Here is a 20224-nt window from a genome sequence, read left to right on the forward strand (position 1 = left end):
CCTCCTGTTGTGCTCTATAGCTGCTGGGAGCAGAGGAGGGCGCTTGTCCTGCCTTCGCTCTGCGCTGGGGAGCAGTGGGCTCTGAAACAAGTCCTAGTAGACTCTTCCCTGATTTTCAACAGGCTGGGCACTCAGTTTGCCTGGTTTAGTGACCCATTTGCCCATGGCTCACTGAACTCGCCTAGCCATGGCCATTTTCCTCTGGTTGTCAACCCGGCCGCTCTTGGGGCTGCCAGTCCTCCTCGTCTCTTTTCTGCTGGTGGTAGTTGGACTTTTGCGCATCTACTTTTCCTCTGTTTGCCCCCAATGTGGGGCTGATCTTTGTAGGGCAGCGTTGCTCTGGCAGCACATTCCTGCTCTTGCTGCAAATGAACCACACTGCCATTATTCCTCAAGACGAGACTGGGTGCTGCAGAGGTTTCTGTGTGTGTGTGAGTCCTTGCAGGGTGCGTCGCTGGATTCTCGGTGCTTTCCAGTTTGGCTAAAGAGCTTTGCTGGTTTTTGTGCACATTAAACTGCATCTTGGTTCACAGTTCTGTGGTGGCTTTTACTTTTCAAAGACAAACTCTCTCCTATTCTTTTCTTCTCCTCTGCAGATTTGCAGTCTGCCTTCAAGAAAAAGACTTCTTCCAACTTTTGTTTATTAAACTGAGGAAAAAGAACAATCCCCCAAACCCAAAGCACTGTCATTTATTGGCAGCATGGCAGTGATTCAGACTAACTGGGTGGCAAGCACAAATCCTGTCTTGACTACATCGTGTCATTTGGGAATACCATTACAATAGTGCACGTTTCACACAGCGGTATTTCCTCAGTGTCTTAGCCCTGGAAAACCTCCTGTTACTGGACACGCACCAAGTTGTTAATGGAGAGTTTGGAAGCAGCCATCAGATGTGGCAAGATTTATAAACACACATTAGCTATCTTCTTGCTTCTTCCTGTATCATGGGACCTAATCACATATTTGGAAAATGGTTTATGTTTTCTCCTAAACTAGGGCCCAAAGGCCCAGACCTACCCATACTTTGTAGCAGTCTTATTTCTCATAGCTGTGTTCCCAGAAACAGGCACAGAGAATGTAAAAAAGATATTTCTAAGATTAGCCTGTTAGCCAAATACATCCTGAGAAGAGTAATTTGCCTACAGGGATGGGTGGTGAACATATTCTTGCTGCTCTTAGTTCTCCCCCATTGCTGCCATTTGAGGCTTGTCTATTATTTTCTAATAGCTTTTATTTTCAGATGCTTTTCTGGCTGGCTGTCCTTGCATGTCTCTCTGACTCCTGGGATCCTGGTTTCTTTGAACTGCAAGAAATACTGGCTGTAATTCTTTCACTCTCTTTTTTTTTTTAAAAAGGTATCTTCCAGTGTCTGTCTGTGAATCTCCAAAATGGTACCTCTCTAATCTGATCCTTTCATTGCTGCTAGTGCATAACGCCTTGCATTTTCTCACTTTTCTACCCTGTTACTACGGTATTTTACTGCTTAGGTACAGTGGAGCCCCTGTGAAGGCAGGAAGATCTTCTGAAAGTGAGGTCTGTAGCGAAATAGCAAAGCATCACATGCATTGATAGTGGTGGTGGCAGGGAAGTTCCCGTGTTGTATAATAGGCAACACTACAAATCAGCCAGGTTCTGAATTTGTGTTCTTTCAGGGGACTGAAAAGCCCGCAGTCACCTTTTCAGACCTGGTTATAGGATCGGTGCTGTTGCTAGTTCTATTATGCTTCAGGAACAAGAGTGCTGTGATTTAGAAAGATTACTTTCTTTACGTGAGCTAAATTGATGACAGCGGCAGCATTGCTGGTGAAAAGCAGCATCCCATCAAAGCTGTACTTTGCATAAAGCAGCAAGCATGCCTCAGTACTGTCAATAACACACTTCCTGTGGCCCTATTAATTTGCAGACAGAGAAGGGTGATATTTAGGCAAAAGATGCTCTTTAGCATGTAGAACTGTTAGCATAATAAAGGAGGGCTGGCGTATCTCCAGCCTGCTCCCTCTGACCCAGGGCTTCCTCAGAAGCGAAGCTGTGAGGGTTTCGGTGCAAGAGCACAGACCCTTCCCAGAGGAGCTCCTTCTCCCAGCCGGGGCTTGGGGCAGCCGGGAGCACCTGGCAGCGTGGTGCCATGCTGCCATGTCTGCACGCTGATTTCCTTGTCACCAGTGAAAATCAGGAGTGACTTTAGTGAAGCCACAGAAGCAGGCTGTTGTCACACACAACTGAGAGAAATAGGACTAAATGAGAGAATTAGGATAAATTATACTTCTTGTGTGAAATGCTGTTAATGCTGAAGTTGCTGTCAGAATTTTATTTGGTTTCTACAGCCTCTGTTTTATACCTAGGGTTGTCTTGATATATCTGAATGTCAAATAAAAACTGCAGCAGTCACTTTAATTATAGAAGAGGCTTGAGATGAGTGTATGGAATTAGGGAAATAACAGGAAATAGGTTTGGCTGCTGTATTGGTAAAGCCACTGGTGCAACCTATAGAATTGTCTTAAACTATAGCAGTAAAAGCATGTATTTTCTGAAAAATTGAAATGTTAGTTTCTACACTTTTTTTTTGTATGGCATGATAGGGAGCCAGTTAAGACTTGGCCCTGTTTACAGAGCATCTTGGAATCAGTTTAAGAAAACAGATGAATTAATTATATTTGTTTAAAAAAATAGCTTTAGTTTGAAAGTAGCATGAGAAGGTGCAGCATGAAAGATATTGTAAGACTGTTTGAGAACAGCAATTTAGAACAAAAGTTTTTTCTTTATCAAAATTCTGGATACAAAATGGTTTAATCTGCTGCTTACTAGAAACCAAGGGCTTGCCTGTGTCATTCCAAAATGTTCAGCTGTGAAAATGTGCAGTTAATGGGGAGTCTGGAAGCAGTGAGAAAGCGTGGCCAGGCGTACACCAGAAAGCAATTCTTCCTCCATGTCCTCCTCATCTTGCTTAATGGAAAAGCAGCACTGTAGAGCCCAGCACGTTTCTTTTGTGTCAATACGTGTGTGTTTGCACTCTGCAACCACAGAAAAATGCAAAGCCCCGATCTCTTTCACCTCCGTGATATTTCAAGAGGATTCCAGGTCTAAAATGAGAAAGAAAAATAAGTTGTTTCTGGTTTGTTTGTTTGCTTTGGTTTGTTTTTTTTAGAGCTAGAAATACACTGTGGAGACTGGACAATCAGGGGAAGGCCTGGTAGGCTCTGTTGTGCTAAGCCATCCTTGTCAGAGCTGCTGGAGAAGACCTCATGGCATCTCCGCACTGGGCTGGCATTGGGACGGCCGAAGGCTCCTGGGGCTGAAGGGCTGACCAGGGATGTAGGGAGTCTCTCCCAGCAATGCCCGCATCCCACTGCCTGGCCAGACGAGGGTTAAGGGCTGCCCATCCGCTCCGCTCAGTGATTCAAGGGGATTTGAAGGAAAAAGGTGTGCCTTTTTTTCCAGGAAATCAGAAGACACAGAGGGACGTGCCTTTGGGCCTTTGCTACTTCGGTCATAGGAAGAAGCTGTGTTTTATGTTACTTGGGCATTGTCTTTGGCTGAGTAAGTCATGCCCAGAGGAAAAGGGCCAGGGCAGACTTTGAGGCGGGAGCATGCTGAGACTTCCCTAGACAGGTTAACAAGCTCTTCCCAATTTGTAGTGTCTTTGAAAGCAGCTTTGCTACTGGACCATGGAGCTGCTGCAGGGGAGCTGAACCTACTTGCATAATCCAGGCACCAGCTCAGTTGTTTTCTAGTTGTAAATTGATCAGGCCATTGATTTGTTGCAAGCATCAGAATTTGGAGGGATTTTAAGTGTAGGAGTCTGCTCTAAGATCTGGTTTTACATTGTTAATTTAGCAACACAAAGCTGGGTGTGCTACTTGGCCTTTTTCTAACAGCATTTAATTGTGGTCATTTTGACTGTTGTCTTTTTTTTTTTTTTAAGATCAAGATGTTTTGCCTGCTTTTTAGGAAAGCAAACAGTTCAGCCAAACTTATAAAGAAAATCACCTGGTATAAGCTTGGGGACCCAGTCATGCTTTTCCAAGTACAGGAAGGAAGCTGTTGCTTGGCAGAAATGGAGCATAAACAAAGAAACAAACAGTAGGAATGTGATTACCAGGCACATGGAAAACGACTTTCAAGCAAGTCTTTTTAAGGACAAGAAGCATTAAGACTGATCCTGTCTGCACTGACCCCAAGCAAGTCACCACTGACCCAAGTCCAGCCAAGCGGTACGAGCTAGCAAGAGAGCAACCACATACCAGTTTGCAGAAATGAGTTTTGTTATGCCATTAATCCTGAACTAGGCTGTGTAAGGAAGAGGCAGGACATCTTAGAAGGGAGGTATAATAGCTTCCTTCTGGGAAGAAATTTGAGAATTTTCTCTTGTTTTGGCATGGCTGAGATGGCAGAGGTAGATGTGCCATTGCTCACAAATGATGCAGTGGCAGTTCCCCTCTCCGAATCGTCATGCCTTGCGTGGAGCCAGTGACTCTCGTAGCTGCCAAGGGCAGACCACAGTCCAAAAGTATTTGTGAAGAGCCTCCAGGTTGCTGTGACATTTAGTGGTTTGATACAGAGAAGGGGTTGCTTAGAGCTGCCTCCGCATCTACCCGTTCAAAAATTCCCCACCCTCTCTGAGAGGCAACTGGCCATGGCACTGTTGGATTTACTGGCATTGCTGTAAATGCCAAACAGCCTGAGCAAGTGCTGAAAGACTGACTTACCTTTGCAGCGCTGGGCAATGAAAATGGGGGAATTATGAACCAAAGGGAACATAGGGCTGGAAGGGACCTGCAGAGACCATTAAATCTTTTTCTTGGACAAAAATGTTCCTGGCAGCTCCTTGTCTCATGTGCCCTCGAAAATCTCCTGTGCCTTCACAGCTAGCATGGCCTTGGGGTGTCCTTCCCAGCCAGGAGCCTGCCTGCGTCCCCTCGGCTCGATGGAGACCTCAGACCCCTTGCAATGCCAGTTCCTTGCGAACCTTTCTCTTCAAATTCATCCCAATTTTTTCTCTCAGCTCATAATACCCAACCACAGAGGGCTCCTTTAATAACTGTCTGAAAGCAAGAGAAACACTCTTGTCTGAACACTGGCTTTGAGACCCCAAATGCGCTGGCTGGATTTACTGTGCCCCTGCCCAGACCAACTCTGGTACATGCAGTAAAAAAAAGTTACTTTCCACTCTTTGTGTCATTTACTGCCAGAATTTACTGCAGGATTTCTCTGCCCTCTTAAATGAGGCTGGACTTTTTTTCTGCGCACAGTGTGCACCCCACTTGGTTCTGCCCCTGCTTGGTTACCCCAAGACACGTAGGCAGTGTCTCTGGGTGCCCTGGTTCTCCCAGCCCCTCGTGGGAGAGGGGCTGCATTCCCCTGGCCTTGGCATCACTCCTTGCATGGGGCCTGCAGGGTGTATCACTTCCTCCAAGGCAGTGGCATTAGGATCCTGGTGGTGTTCGTGCTGCCTGACACATAAGCATTGCCTCCCACGAGGATTTCAACAGTTTCCCGCAGTGACAGTGTCTCTGATAGCTGAAATTTCTGATCTAATAAAAGATCTTCATGTCTCAGCAGATGCTGCGGCTTCAGCAAACTATGGACTGTCAAGTGTAGAAGGTGGTGTTTATGCATACATTTTTTAATCCTTGTTTGCACAGTACTTTGAAGGTATAAAATACCTCAGAAATGCTGGCTTCTTATTGCTATTATCACTGTCATCTTAATTTTCCATCATTTTGAATATCAGTTATTCATGAGAAATCAGTGCAACAAGTGGGAGTTCTTCCAAAGCTTTTTAGTTCATATTGTTTTCAGTCACATCATGCCAGATGTCTTGGAGGAATCTGATCTGACACAAACCCGGACAAGTCACTGTAAAACTGTATACAAAAAGACACAGGCTGATACACTGCTGCTGGTGACGCCAGCAGATATAGATGTTATTTGCAAAACTCTTCCTTCACTGTGAGAGTGCGAGGGCCAGGGAAGAGCACATGCTGCGGAGAACAGCAGCAACACAAATAGCTTTGGGAGCAAGCTTTGGCTGAGGTGTGTATTTTGTGTTTATTACTTAATTTAGCAATATCGGGAAAACCCATGAAGGAAAAACATCTGGATGTTTTCCAGATGCGGAATGATGCGGGAAGAAGCAGGGCTGTAATTAAGCATGCTTGCCTACTGAAATATGCGTACAATCGCTATGGGATGCTGTAACTAGCAACATCTATCGGACTATTTTTAAAGCTAAAGCAGTAATATTGTGCTAGTGTGCCTGATGTCTGCGCCTGTGCTTGGCGAACCTGCCTCTGCATGGCAGGTTTAGGTTCTCTGCAGCTTAGGAAATTACGCTTTTACTGTGCTCAGCTACATCAGCTGAGAAATCTTTTTGTCAAACTTGGGTATATCTGAGCCCTGTGCAGAATGCACTGAGTGATTTCCACCACCACCAGCCCACTGTTGCAAGGATTTACTTTATTCCTTACAGATTAATTACAGAAAAGAGTGAACTGTTTTTTTTTTTTTCTGATTGCACAGTGATTCTATGTGCCAAGAAGCCACTAAAAAGAAACAGAAAGATTGCGAGAGATTATGTGTGACAGGAATAGAGTCTGTCACAGAGTTGCAGATTATTTATTGCTGGCGCGCTTTGATAAGTGGCTGCAACTGGCTCTAATTTTCTTGGTGCTGCCCAGCTGCTTTGATCAGCAATGAAACTGTTAACAGTGCTGACAATTAAATTATGGTTGATGGGCATTGCAGTTTAAACTTCCCCTGACAAACAGTGGCAGATCATACCTGTCAGGGCTATTGTTTGGACTGTTTTCCCGCAGTGACAGCGTCTCTGATAGCTGAAATTTCTGATCTAATAAAAGATCTTCATGTCTCAGCAGAAATTTTGGCTTTCTTTGGACATATCGCTGGGTTGAATCACGCTGAGCTTCTTTTCAGGATTTTCTTCCACAGTCACCATGGTTAGAGAGTCGCTCTGGTTTTCTGAGCAAGAGCTGGGATCGTAGACAGCGTGCTGGCAGCATGTGGGAGGTGTGTTTCATTGCCATGTGCCCCTGGAGCAGCAGCTTTGCGTGCGGGTGTCTTCTCTGGGTCCTGTGCTGATCTGCAGCTTGGAGGAGTGTAGCATCCAGGAGGGGACCAGAAAGCCTCTGTGCACGTAGCAGGCGGTGAGGATCTGGGGTTGGGACGGTGGCTCTGAATGCAGGTGTCGCGTGGGAGAGGAGAGTGATTGCCATCTGAGACAGCGAGCGCTGCGGTGAGTGTCCTTTCCTCTTCCTTCCCAGAGACTGATCCCAGCCTTCGTACTTTCCTATAGCTCTTTAAAATCTCCCTTTGTGTAGGCTCTTTCTTTACTCCTTTCAATCTCTCTTTTTTACCTGCCCTCCTCTTTTTCCCCTCATCTCTCATTCCCCTCCTTTCAGTGTCCCCTTTCTTTGTTTCCATCCCTGTGCCTCTGAGGCTGGACGCAGTCTCATGCAAAGGCAGGGGGTTCTTTGAACGTTTGTAGCCTTATGCTTTGGGAATGTTGACTAACAGGAATTGTCTATAATGGATTTAGAAGTACCTGAACACCCTATTTGCATTTCTGCCTGTCTGCTCAAAAACGCTGGCACTTGGCTCCCTTGAGGCTTGAATTCTGCTAGAAGCAGCTGTGGCGGTGGCTTCCTGTGATTTGCTTCATCAGTTGACATTTTCAGGAATTTGGTCTGCTATAACGGTTGGCCATTTTACTGCCCTCTGCTGCTAAACAACTTGGGTAACTTCTCACCCACCTAAAGGGATGGAGTCCCCTAGATATAACTGGCTTTATTAGTGAGATCCCACATGAAAGTGTGCCTCCTTCTTACGTTGTTGTTGTTGTTATTATTCAGCGGTCTGTATTCATTTGTGGTATATTTTATTCAGCTAAAACCCCGATCAGCCCAATTCTGCTCTGTGTCTAGGTTGCGTGTAGAATTAGGACTTCTAGTAGCGATTTCAAGATCAGGAGCAAATTCTCTACAAAATTAGGTCTTGCGTATGTAAACAAGTTGCACTACTTCTAAATACTGTTCTGTAGCATTGATATAACCCTCCCCTAGTGTGAATTCAGGTATGCCAGTATGAACATGCTTATACCAGTGTAGCTTGCTCCCCTGTGGGAAAGGAGAACAAGCTATTCCAGTATAGAGCACTTTTATTTGGCTCTGACTACATCCACACTTTCGTTGTATCGGCAGAAATATACCAGCAAATAATACTTGTAATTTAACATGGGTGAACTGCTACAAAATCATGTATAGAACAAGTCTTGGTCTGCAGACTGCCTCAATAACTTCTTGACAAGCGAGTGTTGAATATGCCATGTATTTATAATCTTGTCTTTGTGACTGGAGGTACAGTGGAAAGACTTAGTGTTACTGTTGTTACGTATTCACAATTAAGAAACTAAGAACTGGTCAGTGTGTTGGCTATAAAGTCATGACTGTGAATCATGTGAGTCATGGCTGTAGTTTATTTTTAAATAGAGTACGTAAGACTATTCACTTTCAGACTGGTTGCTGACCTTTGTTTTTATTTGCAGCATATTGACAATATAAGAGGACTATGGCAGAGATGCAAATTCCAGTAATGCTTACTTGGAAGTGCCTTTCAGCTGGCAGGGAAATACAGAGGTGTTCTAGCAACACTGAAAATCTGGATCCTGAAAAGCCACTTGTGCCAGTGAAAAGTGAGTGCCTGGTGGCTGTGAAATACTTGGCATTTATATCTGTGGTTATCTACCTTAGTCATTGGCAGGGCAGGGCAGTCCGGAGATCAACGGGCAACAGGTACAGAGAGAAACTTCAAAAAATTCCAATCAGATGCTATAATCCCAAATACCATGGTTTATTGATGGATTTTTCCCAGTACTGCTGCTAATCTAGATGATCAGTATGTGCCTTGTAGCAGTAACCATGTAGGAAAGACTCTTGGTGTTTGCAGGCAAAGGAGAAATACGTTTGGTATGGGAAACACTTCATATTCAGAGTAGTTGGGGGAAGGCAGTGCCACCAGCAGATTAGGGTCTTCTGGAGAGGAACTGTCTTAATTGCACATGACTGACAGGCATCTGGAAACGCGGGACCTAACTAAAACTTCTAGGATTTCTTCTACCACAGAGTAAATAAACCTTCTTGTGCACAGTAAGAGGTTATTTTAAGGCAGGTGATGGTGAGGTGAAGGAGTCTGTGGGGAGGAGAAGCTGGTGCCATTAGGGGACTGCAAAGCTTTGCTGAGAGGAACACGCTTTATTGTGCTGCTTGATGACACAGTTACCTTGCCAGGCTGTTGAGGGAAATAAATGTTCACAGAACCTAATAGTTTCCTCCTGTGAGTTAGTGTCACCTCCATCTCATTTAATTCCCACCTTTGCTTACTGTGAGTGCCATTTCAATGCTGTGTTTCTCAACTTCATTACCTCCAGACCGAGCACTGCTTCAGAAACAGCTTTCCGAACTGTAAGTGGCTTGTTTTGCAGAGCAGGGAGGAAAACTTCTTTGCCGTTTTTCCCCCGATCTCATTGACTCCCCGTGACTCCGACAATGGTGGCGGAGGTGGCTCCCGTGAGCGGGCTGGGGCTCTTGCCTGCAGGCTGTGGCTGTGGCTGGGTGGTGCTGAGGCTTTCAGGGTGGCACAGGCAGGCAGCAGTCAGTAAAGCTAGTGTATGGTCGTCAAGAGCAAGCAGCTGACCTTGGACAAATTTGCAGTTGGGCTGTAACTCAACCTAGCGTCCAGCTTGCCCTGGTCTTTGCTGCTTCTTTCTAGGAGGAAAGTGATCTGTGACAGTCCTTTTGCTGGTTTAGATTACTTCTCTCCCTGGGCTGACTCACGGGTTTCGCCTGCTCTGTTTGCTTCGGGTGGGAGCCGCAGGCTGTCAACAGCTGATCTTTCTCCTTAAAGAGTCCAGCAACAGCAGCAGCCCTGGAAGGAGAGGCAGAGGCATCAGACAGGTCCTTGCCTGCAGTTCTTGGCAGCGAGGCTTGCAGTCAGGACAGTTTACGTGAGATTGACAGACAGATGCAGTACAGCTCAGCCCTGCTCCCACAGGAGTCCACAGAATCCATTGGTGAGCAGTTTTGAAAAGCTCCTTTTTATTGTCTTGTCACCTCCACTTTTAACCAGATATGAAATTGTTCATTATAAAACACCCAATTGTCCTTACAGCAATCACATCACTGGTGTCTGCAGTGATGTGTTGTGAACTGCATAAGAGAGAAGTCATTAATATCTGTGTTTATACATTTCCCTAAAGATGAAGAGGTGACTGCAGTGGAAGATTAGTTTTGCTGGGAAAGACACTGAATGAGCTGACCTGATCAAGGGGAAGACATTAAAATGTTATGCTCTTTAGTTTTCTCTGCTTCACTCAGACATGAGCTGGTGTGGTCTGTTGCTGTTTGGCAAATATGTTTGGATCCAAGTGCTGCTCGAGACAGTTAGAAACCCAATATGCTTTCTGAGGCAGGGGCAATTATTTATTATGTGTTTGTACGGCTCCTAGCGCTTTTGGTTGCTGTGCCGACTGATTGCTAATGGTTGGGCAATAGTATTTATTGCTGGCAGCTGGTAATAGCAGTCTGTGTTTATGCCCTGTAGGGGAATTTGGTATGTGCACACAGCCATAGGATGTTAAAGGTTTTGTACCTTTTAGAGGCACCACAAAGTCTGTACAGACCATCTAGCCTTCTGCCATTTTAAGTGCTTCCTTACTTCATTTCAGCGATATTTGTTTATTCCTTCCCTTGTTACCCTCCCAAACCTTTCAAATCTTTTCTATCTGGACTCTTGTGTTTATAAACTCTTCTGCATTTGGAGCTTGTAGGCAGCAACCACTTCGAAGCTACTTTTGTAATACAGACCTAATAGTTGCCAGAAAGCACCAAGGGCTCTTGTTCTCCTCCGCTGCCTCCTTATGGCATTGCAGGTCTCTCTGAGATTGCCTCCATTCTACCTGTTGGATGCCCAGCCCTGTGCTCGCCACTGTAAGTCAGCGTCACCCTGCTAAGGAGGCCACAAAACTTCCCTGATTTACACAGCCTGGGGATCTGGCGCAGCACAGTTGCTATTGAAATATTTTAATTTGTTTTGGTTTGTTTCTCTTGAAAAGTCATAGTGCGGCAACTCTAACTCCTGTTTTGTAAGATCCACACCGCTGAAGCCTATCACTTTTTTTCTGGTGTGGAAAACGTGAGCTGGTCAGCCCCGAGGGGGGCTGAAGTCCGGCCTCATAAAAACTGTCTGTCACCTTTTAGCCATTCTCCTTGCCACTTCCTTTTCGTGGCAGAGATAATGGGAGTGTTTCCTGCTAACTCCTGTCTCTCTGTGATAAATTGCTGTGGTCTTTATTGGAAAGCATTGTCTGGCTGCTCTTAGTGCTGCGATAAAGAAAATGCTGTGAATAGGCTGCATTGTGTTTGGCTTCCTTTCAGCCAGGGCCAGTCTGGGCGCTGAGGACCTGATCTTCCTTCTGTGCCAGGCGTCAGCTCACGTTTGTGTGGGAGGCAGGGATTTTTGTTTGTTTGTTTCTTTAAAGCCACCTTTACGCTTTCAACATGGAGCTGTTGAAGGTCAGTGTGATCCGTAAGTCTATAGACGGGGGTCTGCAGGTGCCCCTTGTTCCTCATACCCTCCCTTGCGATCTCCTCCCTCCCTTGTGGCAATGCTGGAGCTGGATAGACATCCTTGTGTTGGTGTTGTGCTGCATGGTTAATGCTTTCCTCACCCTCCCCAGCTGGGAACTCCCAGATCTCCAGGCAGGGGTGCTTTTTGACCCCCCTTGTATTTCCAGCTGTCAGTGCTTGTAGTAAGGAGAGTTTGTAGCTGAGCAGTACTGTTTTGTTTCAGTTTGGGTTTTTTTTGCTTGGATCTTTCCATTCAGTGACAAAAAAAGCCTGTGTCAGTATAGGTTAGCTTTAAAGTGATGAGAAGAGTCCTCTTTCTGAATTCCATGGCTTTCAGATTTATTGTCTTTTGTCAAGAGCTGTATTGTCAGGTTTGCTGCCCATGAGACCAGGAGCTGGATCCTGCCTTGGCTTACGCTGGCGTCAGCAAGGAGAGGAATTTCACTGCCACCATCGGTACTATTTCAGTATAAAAGCAGTATGAGGGAAAGGTGACTCGGGTCTTCGGTATCAGGTGTTTCCAACTAATTACCACTGAAATGTATTAAATGCTCTTAAAAAGGAAGCTTGCAATCACTACAAAGCACATTTAAGTCACTTGGGGAACTTCCTTTTTCGTTGAAATGAATTCAGAGGCAAAATGCACACTCCATCATAACAGTTTTCTTGCTGGGATGTCTCCAGGGCTTTAGCTTATGGCTGATAACTCACACGAAGAGTTTTCTGTCTGGCTTATGCCTGGCTCGCACACAGCTGCATCTGGTAGTGGGACAGTTGTATGAGTACCAGAGTAGTCACCGGCAAAGATATTGGGATAGTATTATTTGAACAGGTAGGAGGAGATCAGCAAAGACAAATGCACTGTTGAATTTGTATGACGTGGGTGTGCCCATTCACCTGCGTGCCTAAAGCTCCCTCCAGCTGAATCAAAGGAAAGCGCCAGTGCAAAGAGTTTATCCTGTCTCCTTGTTTTCACTGGATAAGTCATAGATAAACTGGGAGAGAAGGAAGGACTGAGGTAGGTGCGGAAAGGTTTTCGGCTTGAGAACTGAGGCTGAGTGTGGGTTTTGTTGTGCGTGCTGCATCAGCCTGTGTGCGGTTTGAGTCCTTTGGGCTCGTTTAACACAGCATAAATTCCACCCTAAATGCTCTTTGTGGGTTGTCTAGTATCCTTCCTCCCACAGAGATTTTTAATTAAAAATCTAGGACCAAAATAACCGCAGTGCCATCTTTTAACTATTGTTGAAGGAAGAGCTTGATGCTCTCATCTCTGAGAAACGGTGAAGTTTATGCAAAAATACACAGTATATTAATTTCCTGTAGAATTTCAGGGAGAGCAGCTGTTTGAGAGGAAGTATAGGTGGATGCTAAATTTAAACCACTGTACAGCAGATCTTGGTATACTACAGCACCCAAAAGTCTGAAAAGCTGAACAGGGGCATATAAGGATCTTTTCAAAAATAGATGCACATCCTTAAAATTTATTTGGTCTTGTTTATTCAGCCCTCCTTGTGAAGGCCCCTGAGGTTTACAAAGCCTGTAAAATGTAACTATCTGATGTAACTATCTGACAGTAAAACAACAAAGTAGAGGAGCAGAAAATTCAGCATGATTGGAGCACCATGGGATGTGGTCATTTCTCCATCGCTTAGCTGTTCTTCAGAAGCAGATGAACCAGATCGGCTATAATTTAGTGGGCTTGGGGTCAGAGCCATTGGGTGGAAATATAGTTTGTGCTTATACAGGATGTCAAGGTAGAAGTATACTTCTAATCTAAAATTCTTGGCATTTAGGGTTGTGCATTTCATTCTTTGTGAGTGTGTGTTTTGGGACAGTGGATGCTCATGACATAAATAATCTGGAATGGATTCTGGAAAATCTTTGTGAAATTGAACAGCACTTGTTTTCTCTGGTAAGATGGTTTGTAAACATCCTTTCCTGCCATTACCTTTGCCTTACTGCCATGTTGAAGTTCCCTTTTGAGCCTGAGTCTGAAAATCACTGAACAGGACGTGAGGTAGAAGTCTGATTTTGTTTTACTTTGTTACAAGGGGGCAATACTTCACAAACAAGGGAATAATGTCAGGAGGACACTATCAAGCATGAAGGCAGGTCTTAAAATTAGCTTGGTATTTCCTAGTAATTGTGTGGTGGGAGTGTAGCCCCGAGGCACAATCTTTTCTAGATTTAATTATATAAAGGCAGAGGTGGATATCATAGAAAGCCATCAGTAAGGCTTGCAGTAGTCTGGTTTTTTTTTTAAATGTCATTAAAGCTTGAAGTAGGATCCTTCCATTAAAAGGGAATATGATCTCATTATGTGATTTAGATAGCAGTATGAAGCTGTAATGATGCTCTTTAATATGTTCTTTTTAAAGAAAAATATCAAGACAAGAACTGGCCTTGAAGATGTGGCCTGCTTGCAAATGATGTAACTGCACACCTGTCCAAAGCAATGTGTTCTTGTCATGGCTTTAAATCTCTGAGAGCTTTAGCTAAAGCAACTAAGTGAATTTCTCATTTATGTTTCTGTGTACCTGATACCCTACTTCCCTCACCACCCTGAGCCAATCCCAAATCCTGTCAGCCCCGGGCATGGGGCCATAGTCATCAGAGCCCTCCTGCAGGCGGTGGGGGTGGCGGGTGCCATGCAGGACCAGGCTCCCTCCTCCCAAGGCCTGTCACAGTGACTCCATTAGGGTGACCCTTGCCGCGGTCTGGGGTCTCTAGCCCCTAAGGTACCACTAGAAAGACTGGGTTATTTAAAAGCTGTGCTCTGAGGTAGTCAGCTACAGTTTAAAAGGATTGTATGGGAGGTCATCGGAGGGTATTACTAACAATTAGCGTGCATAAAAACTTCAGGGCACCGGTGGCTGTGGGATATCCGTTCCCCGAGTAGCATGTGTACTGAGTTATGGGTAATTACTGGAAAGCTCAATGTGTCAAAGGTGGACGTGGTTTACCATTATGCAACTCATTAATACTGTTCATGGGACTCGGAGACTTGCTCCCTGAAATGTTCAGGCTTGGAGACACTGTGTTCACAGTGTGCCTCCAACAAAAAATGTCACTGGTGGATGAGCTATCAATATTAATAACAGCAATAAAAAGGAGGCAGACCACTTCAAATCTGCTTTTCAGGTGGACATTTTTTGAGTCATACATCCAGTGTTTTCACCTTTGGGCCTAATACTATTTATATTGAAATTTATAACCGAGTGCTTATTTCCTTAACTAGCACAAAGCTTTTAACACTGTTTTTTAGTGCCTAACCTCAAACCGTGTCTCTGTGCCTGAGTCTTGCACCTCTGGAAGTCAAAGGGAGTGTTGCCTTTTTGCTCGGGCACGCGCTGCCAAACTGCTGCAGGCTGGCCGGGAGCTGTGCCCACACTTCCAGTGCCAGCAGCAGGGATTCAGGGTCATCTGTATTGTAAGTGAGGTGTGATGGTGGCTTGTATCTGCTTACCTGAACACTTGAACAAGCTTGCTCAGTAGCAGACATCAGCACGGATTTCAGAATGATCTGGCCATGTGGTGCTTGCCTGACTTCTCAGATATAATTTCTAGCCTGCCTTGCATGCCTTACTACTGTAGCCCATGCCATTAGCCCTACTCCAGCTAGCTAGCTCAAGGTAATTTATGTATGTGTGCCCGAGTTGCTCTTATACCTTAATTTTGATGTAAATATATCTCCAACAGCCTCTTGATTTCACTGCTGAGAAGCAGCTGTGATAGCCACGTGAATCCTTGTGTCATCTATATGAAACTTTAAATTAAAGAAGTGTATAAATATTTCTAGATCAACAGAAATTTAGAGGCACAAATCTGGTTCCTGAGTTTGTTTCAAAGTAGATCCTTACTGGAATTTCTTGGCTAGTGTGTTGCGAAAACTGCATCAGGAGATTAGTTGTGATCCCTGATGGCGCGTTTCTTCCTATACGTTGCACATGTGCTTGGTTGTACATTACGTTTTGGTGGGGAGTCTTTGCTAATCTGCATTTTGAGTTTGTTTTGCTGCTTAAAAGAATGCTCACTAGAGATATCAGTAACAAATAGTGGTAAACTAAATAAAAATTCAGTAAGAGGGATAAGCATTCAGGTGCCTGATGTATGCGTAACAGCTGTGATTTGCCTTTTGATTGTCTTCAGTTGAATATATTAGAACATGGGATTAAAGGGCTGAAGAGGATTCAAAGCAAGCACCTTACCTTCCTGCATAGATTGGTGCTTCAATAAAATACCTTTGCATGAGCTTTATTCAGTAGAGATGCCTTCACAAATCGAGGCCTAAAGGAGATTATGCAAAGATGATTTACTGAAAATAAAGTGAGGGACAAAGACAAAGGTCTGCAGGAAAGGTGCTCGCTGGTGTCTTTCACTGAATGCTGGGGACTTTCTCATCCTTCTGGTAGCATGGGTAAAACCTTCAATTCTGCACGCACCTGCTGTTACCAGGGAAATAATTAATGTTGATGTACTAGTTGTAATTACAGCAAGTGAGGTATGATCTATGCAGTTAGCAAGGGAAAGACCAGTGAAATTGCTAAGTCAGGAGAAGCCCCTCAGTGCTAGTGGAAAATTTAATATGCATTGTTAAATTAATAGCCTTCTGCATAACAATCAATTTACAGTTTAAAGGGCAGAGGAGGTGGATGTAAAAATCATTAAGCATTCATTTCAATGACCCACTCAATATTCTTAGATGGAAAAAATCTCTAGCATAATGTTTACAGAGTAAATTGCAAGTGTTTTAAGACAAAAAAACACATGAGAATTGTGTATTTAATACTTATTGCAATGCCCATTTCTAAGCCATAAGGTTGCCATGATCCCTTTCCCAAACACAACATGGCTTTAGTGATGGGCTGGTGTTTGCTCACAGGAGATGTTTATCCAAACCAGAGGTGATTCTGAAGATGAGGTTTTCCTACATGTCAAATAAGAATGTTTTGCCCTTTGTGACCCTACTTCAAAATTTCTTAGTCCTGAGTTAAATAGGGATCCCCAAAACGAATGATCTGGGATGTTTTTTTCTCAGTGTAGGCATTCAGTGTCTGGTTTTGCCTGTAGTTGTTCTGTTTGTGGTCTTTGTACATAATGCTCACCGTAGAGAGAGATTAGTTGTGAGAAGATTATGCATGTAAGTGCTGCCGGTGTGCCTAAAGCTGCAAATGTTCTGGTGTATACAAAGGAAACATTAATCAAGACATCTTACAGAGAATTAAGGGAGGAAATAGTTTTGTCTCCTGATTACTACATAATTTTCACTGCCCAGCGCAGAAAAAGGCAGGCAGAGAAGCAGAAGGCGATAGAAAGAGGTGGTTGTTCCGTTCTCGGAGAGAGCAAGAGCAGATTGCTGGGGGTGGCTGTGGTAGGCATCTTCCACAAAAACAGCACAAGAGAGGCAACTTTAAGGACTGCAGGGCATGTGAGCTTCAAGTTAGGTTGTAGGGATGAACTAGCCACACTCCCGAGCTTGCCGAAGAAGCTGAGGGAAATCCTTCCTGTTGCATATAATCTTAATAAAGCCATGTGTAGCTTTAGCTTTCCATAACTTGGTTCCTTTGTTGCAGATGGGTGTCTTCAGCAACCCACGTTATTTTATTTTCCAGCCTGGACTGATTGTCAAGCTGAGTGATATGACATGCAGCAGAGGGTATGGCAGTCCTTAAAATTGGAGCACTCCTGCAGTACCAGCATTTCAGTGTATTCATCTGGAGCGCATGAAAGATTGAAAGAGTGGGGCTCCATCAAACTGCTGGGGCTGGTTTGGGATCCAGTAGAGCAGGACATGGTCTAGGAGGAACATACCGGGGACCACCACTGGTGAGGAAAGGTCCCCTTGCCAGCACCGCAGAGAAATAGCTGACCCAAATAATTCTGGGGATTAGCTGACGCTTATTGTGAAGCTTCATTGCTTCAGGTTCCAGCTAACAGCATGACAGCCCAAAACATTCAGTGTCAGCTGTAATATGTGTGTTTTGCCATATCCCTAACCAAAAAACATGGATTAGGTAGAGAAAAAAATTGCCTGCACAGGCACTTTTCACTGTATCAGGTTTTATTTAACCGTTAGTAGGTGGTTGGTTGTCCAATTACCTATCTTATAAATAGGTATTTTAGGGATAGCTTCCAGAAACAGATTTCACAGACTTTCTGAATTGATTGTAGTTCTTCAGCTGTTATAAATCACCAGTGCACCACTGAACTAATAATTTACTCTTGTTGAGGATCTGTGCTACTGTTTTTCCTTGTGAATACTTAGGACTGTAATTGCTAGAAATGTATCTGCTAATAATTTGCCTTCTCTTTTCATTCATGAAACTTTTACCTCCTCAGGGTTAATTGAATCAGGAAATGTAAGTACCTTTAGATTTACATTTCCTTATTGATGCGGATTCTGGAGTGAATGACTGCTGTGAATACAAAATATGGTTTAATTTGATTTCTGGGAAATATTTAGTGACCAGAAAAAGAAAAAGTTGTTTGAAACAAGCCTTGAATAAATTAAGAGCCCCCCCCCTAACTGGCACAGCCTTCTTGACTATACGAAACCCCTAATTAACTATTTATAGAGATGTGCATATTTCCAATCTATTTTAAAATGCTGGAAATGAGAGTAAGCAAACCAACCTACCCACCAGTTTGCAGAGGGTAGGGGCAGCATAATGTCTGCATGGTATTTAGCTGTGTGGTAATTATATATCAGGAACTTAGAAAATTTGAAGATGGAGCCAGGAAAATTCCATCCCCAAAAGCCTCGGGCCTGATGTTGAAAGCTGCCACTATCTTTCCAGCAAGCACAAAAGGCTCAAAATACAGAGCAGCCGTGTGAAAGCCATCTCTGCACCGACACTGATGATCTGTATTAGTCGCTGCCTTCACCCAAAATGGGTCTGGTGCCAGAAGAGGAGAGTGCTGGCAGTTCCCATTTGCTTTAATGGCAGCCACAAGGCTTGCTGGTAAAATAACTTTTATTCTTGCCCCATTGCTCTTTCGTTGGCTGTTCCTGAGGCCGCCTGGGAGTGAAAGTCCCATTAGGCAATTGCGCCATGTTAAGTTCACCACTTTCATTGTCCTGTGTTTCATGGGGGTTTGACGCAGACTTTTCCTCTGCTATATTTTTAGTTTTTAAAAGATAAAGTGGTCTCAAAGACAGGGTGAGCAAGAAGTTTATTTCTTGCTGCTGAATTATTTATTCCCTTTTAAGCTGCGGCGAACAGCTCACATTTAATAGCCCATTACTGCTTAGAGAGCTGTCAATGCAAAAGGGGCAATCCTGAAAAATACTGTGTTTAGTGGCTCTGTCAATACTCTCTGTATTACCTTTCCTTCATTTTTATGATCAAGAGCACAGAATAGAAGGCCAGAAATGACCTGAGCTGCAGACTTCAGGGTGCTTTAATCTACCAAGGCTAACAACCAGATAAATTCATGCAAGAGTTAGAGTGAAGATTTTTTGCAATGAGGTTAGCTTCCTAAGAGAGCTTATGGATTCTGCATCAGTTGACGTCTTCAAATCAAGATATGATGTCTTTCTTAGACAATTCTCCATCTCATCTGTGCCGGATTTGGAGGGAACACGGGAGCACTGGGTGAAATTTGTTGCCTTGCATTATGTAAGTGGCTTGGGAACATAATGGCAATTTTCGGCCTTCTGCAATTCTGGCCCAATTTTGATTTTTACCTTCTCTCTATTCCCCAAGCCCCTGCAGAACTGGTTTCTGTAAAGCATCTGCCATATCCTGAAGCAACCTCCAAAATACTGATTCAGAAGTAGATTTGGGTTTCAGAACATCAATGTTGTCCTCAAATCAGCCATGCAAGATTTGAGGCTCAAAACCACTCATGTCTAGAAGTGTATCTTACCTTCTATGGTTGCTTATTTCTTATCAGATACTTCATCACCAGTCAATTTTTGTATGTTTTCTGGACAATCACGCATTAATAGTATAAAAGTAGATTTAGTACAAGACTATAATTTTGGAACCTTTCACACCCTCCTGTCTTGCACAGGTGATTCTGGGCAGAGGCTGGGTTATTTAGGTGTCTAAAGAGCCCTGTTGTGAAAAACACTGAATGCACCTCCCACTTTCCTGTTACATCCCTTTGGAAAATTGCCCCCGGCATCTGCTGTTCAGCATCCCCTACAACTCTCACGAGCTTATGTAATTTGAAGCCAGCTTGGGCAGGCTTATGGACAGATAAAACAAGTAGCTCTCTGAGTAAGTGAGTTAATGAAGCCTCATTTTCTCATGGATTTGTGGCTTATGTTGGACTTGCCGATGTTTGGTAATAGCTGGGTTCATAGTACTGCCCTTCTTTCAGAGGACAACGATACAGTTTCCCTCCTTTTCTTTAGCCATTGATTTTCACATAACTTTTAAGAAGCTAATATTTTCAAGTTCTGTAACGCCTGTCGGATTTCCTTGACTTTTGCCAATGGTACAAAAGGCATTGGGATGGAGGGAGGATAAAACAGGATAAATATAGATGCAGACACAATGATATCTTTTGGAAACCAAGCCAAATATTTCAGTTGTATTATAGAATCTTAATAGTGTGAACTACATTTTCTCCCACC

The 20224-nt window shown here is 44.0% G+C and overlaps 1 protein-coding gene across 6 annotated transcripts in view; it reads left to right on the forward strand.

Moving 5' to 3' along the window:
- OSBPL5 (oxysterol binding protein like 5) overlaps positions 1-20224 on the forward strand; it is a 183595-nt gene that overhangs the window by 95253 nt on the left and 68118 nt on the right. The window contains exon 1 of one of the 6 annotated variants that reach the window (XM_076344159.1): positions 7166-7253. The exons of the other annotated variants lie outside the window; for them this stretch is intronic. The gene's annotated coding sequence lies outside the window, so the exon portion shown is untranslated. Of the gene's footprint in view, positions 1-7165; positions 7254-20224 lie in introns of those variants that run through there. 6 annotated transcript variants of the gene reach the window in all.

Source organism: Aptenodytes patagonicus, chromosome 7 (genome assembly GCF_965638725.1).
Source record: "Aptenodytes patagonicus chromosome 7, bAptPat1.pri.cur, whole genome shotgun sequence".
NCBI classification, from domain to species: Eukaryota; Metazoa; Chordata; class Aves; order Sphenisciformes; family Spheniscidae; genus Aptenodytes; species Aptenodytes patagonicus.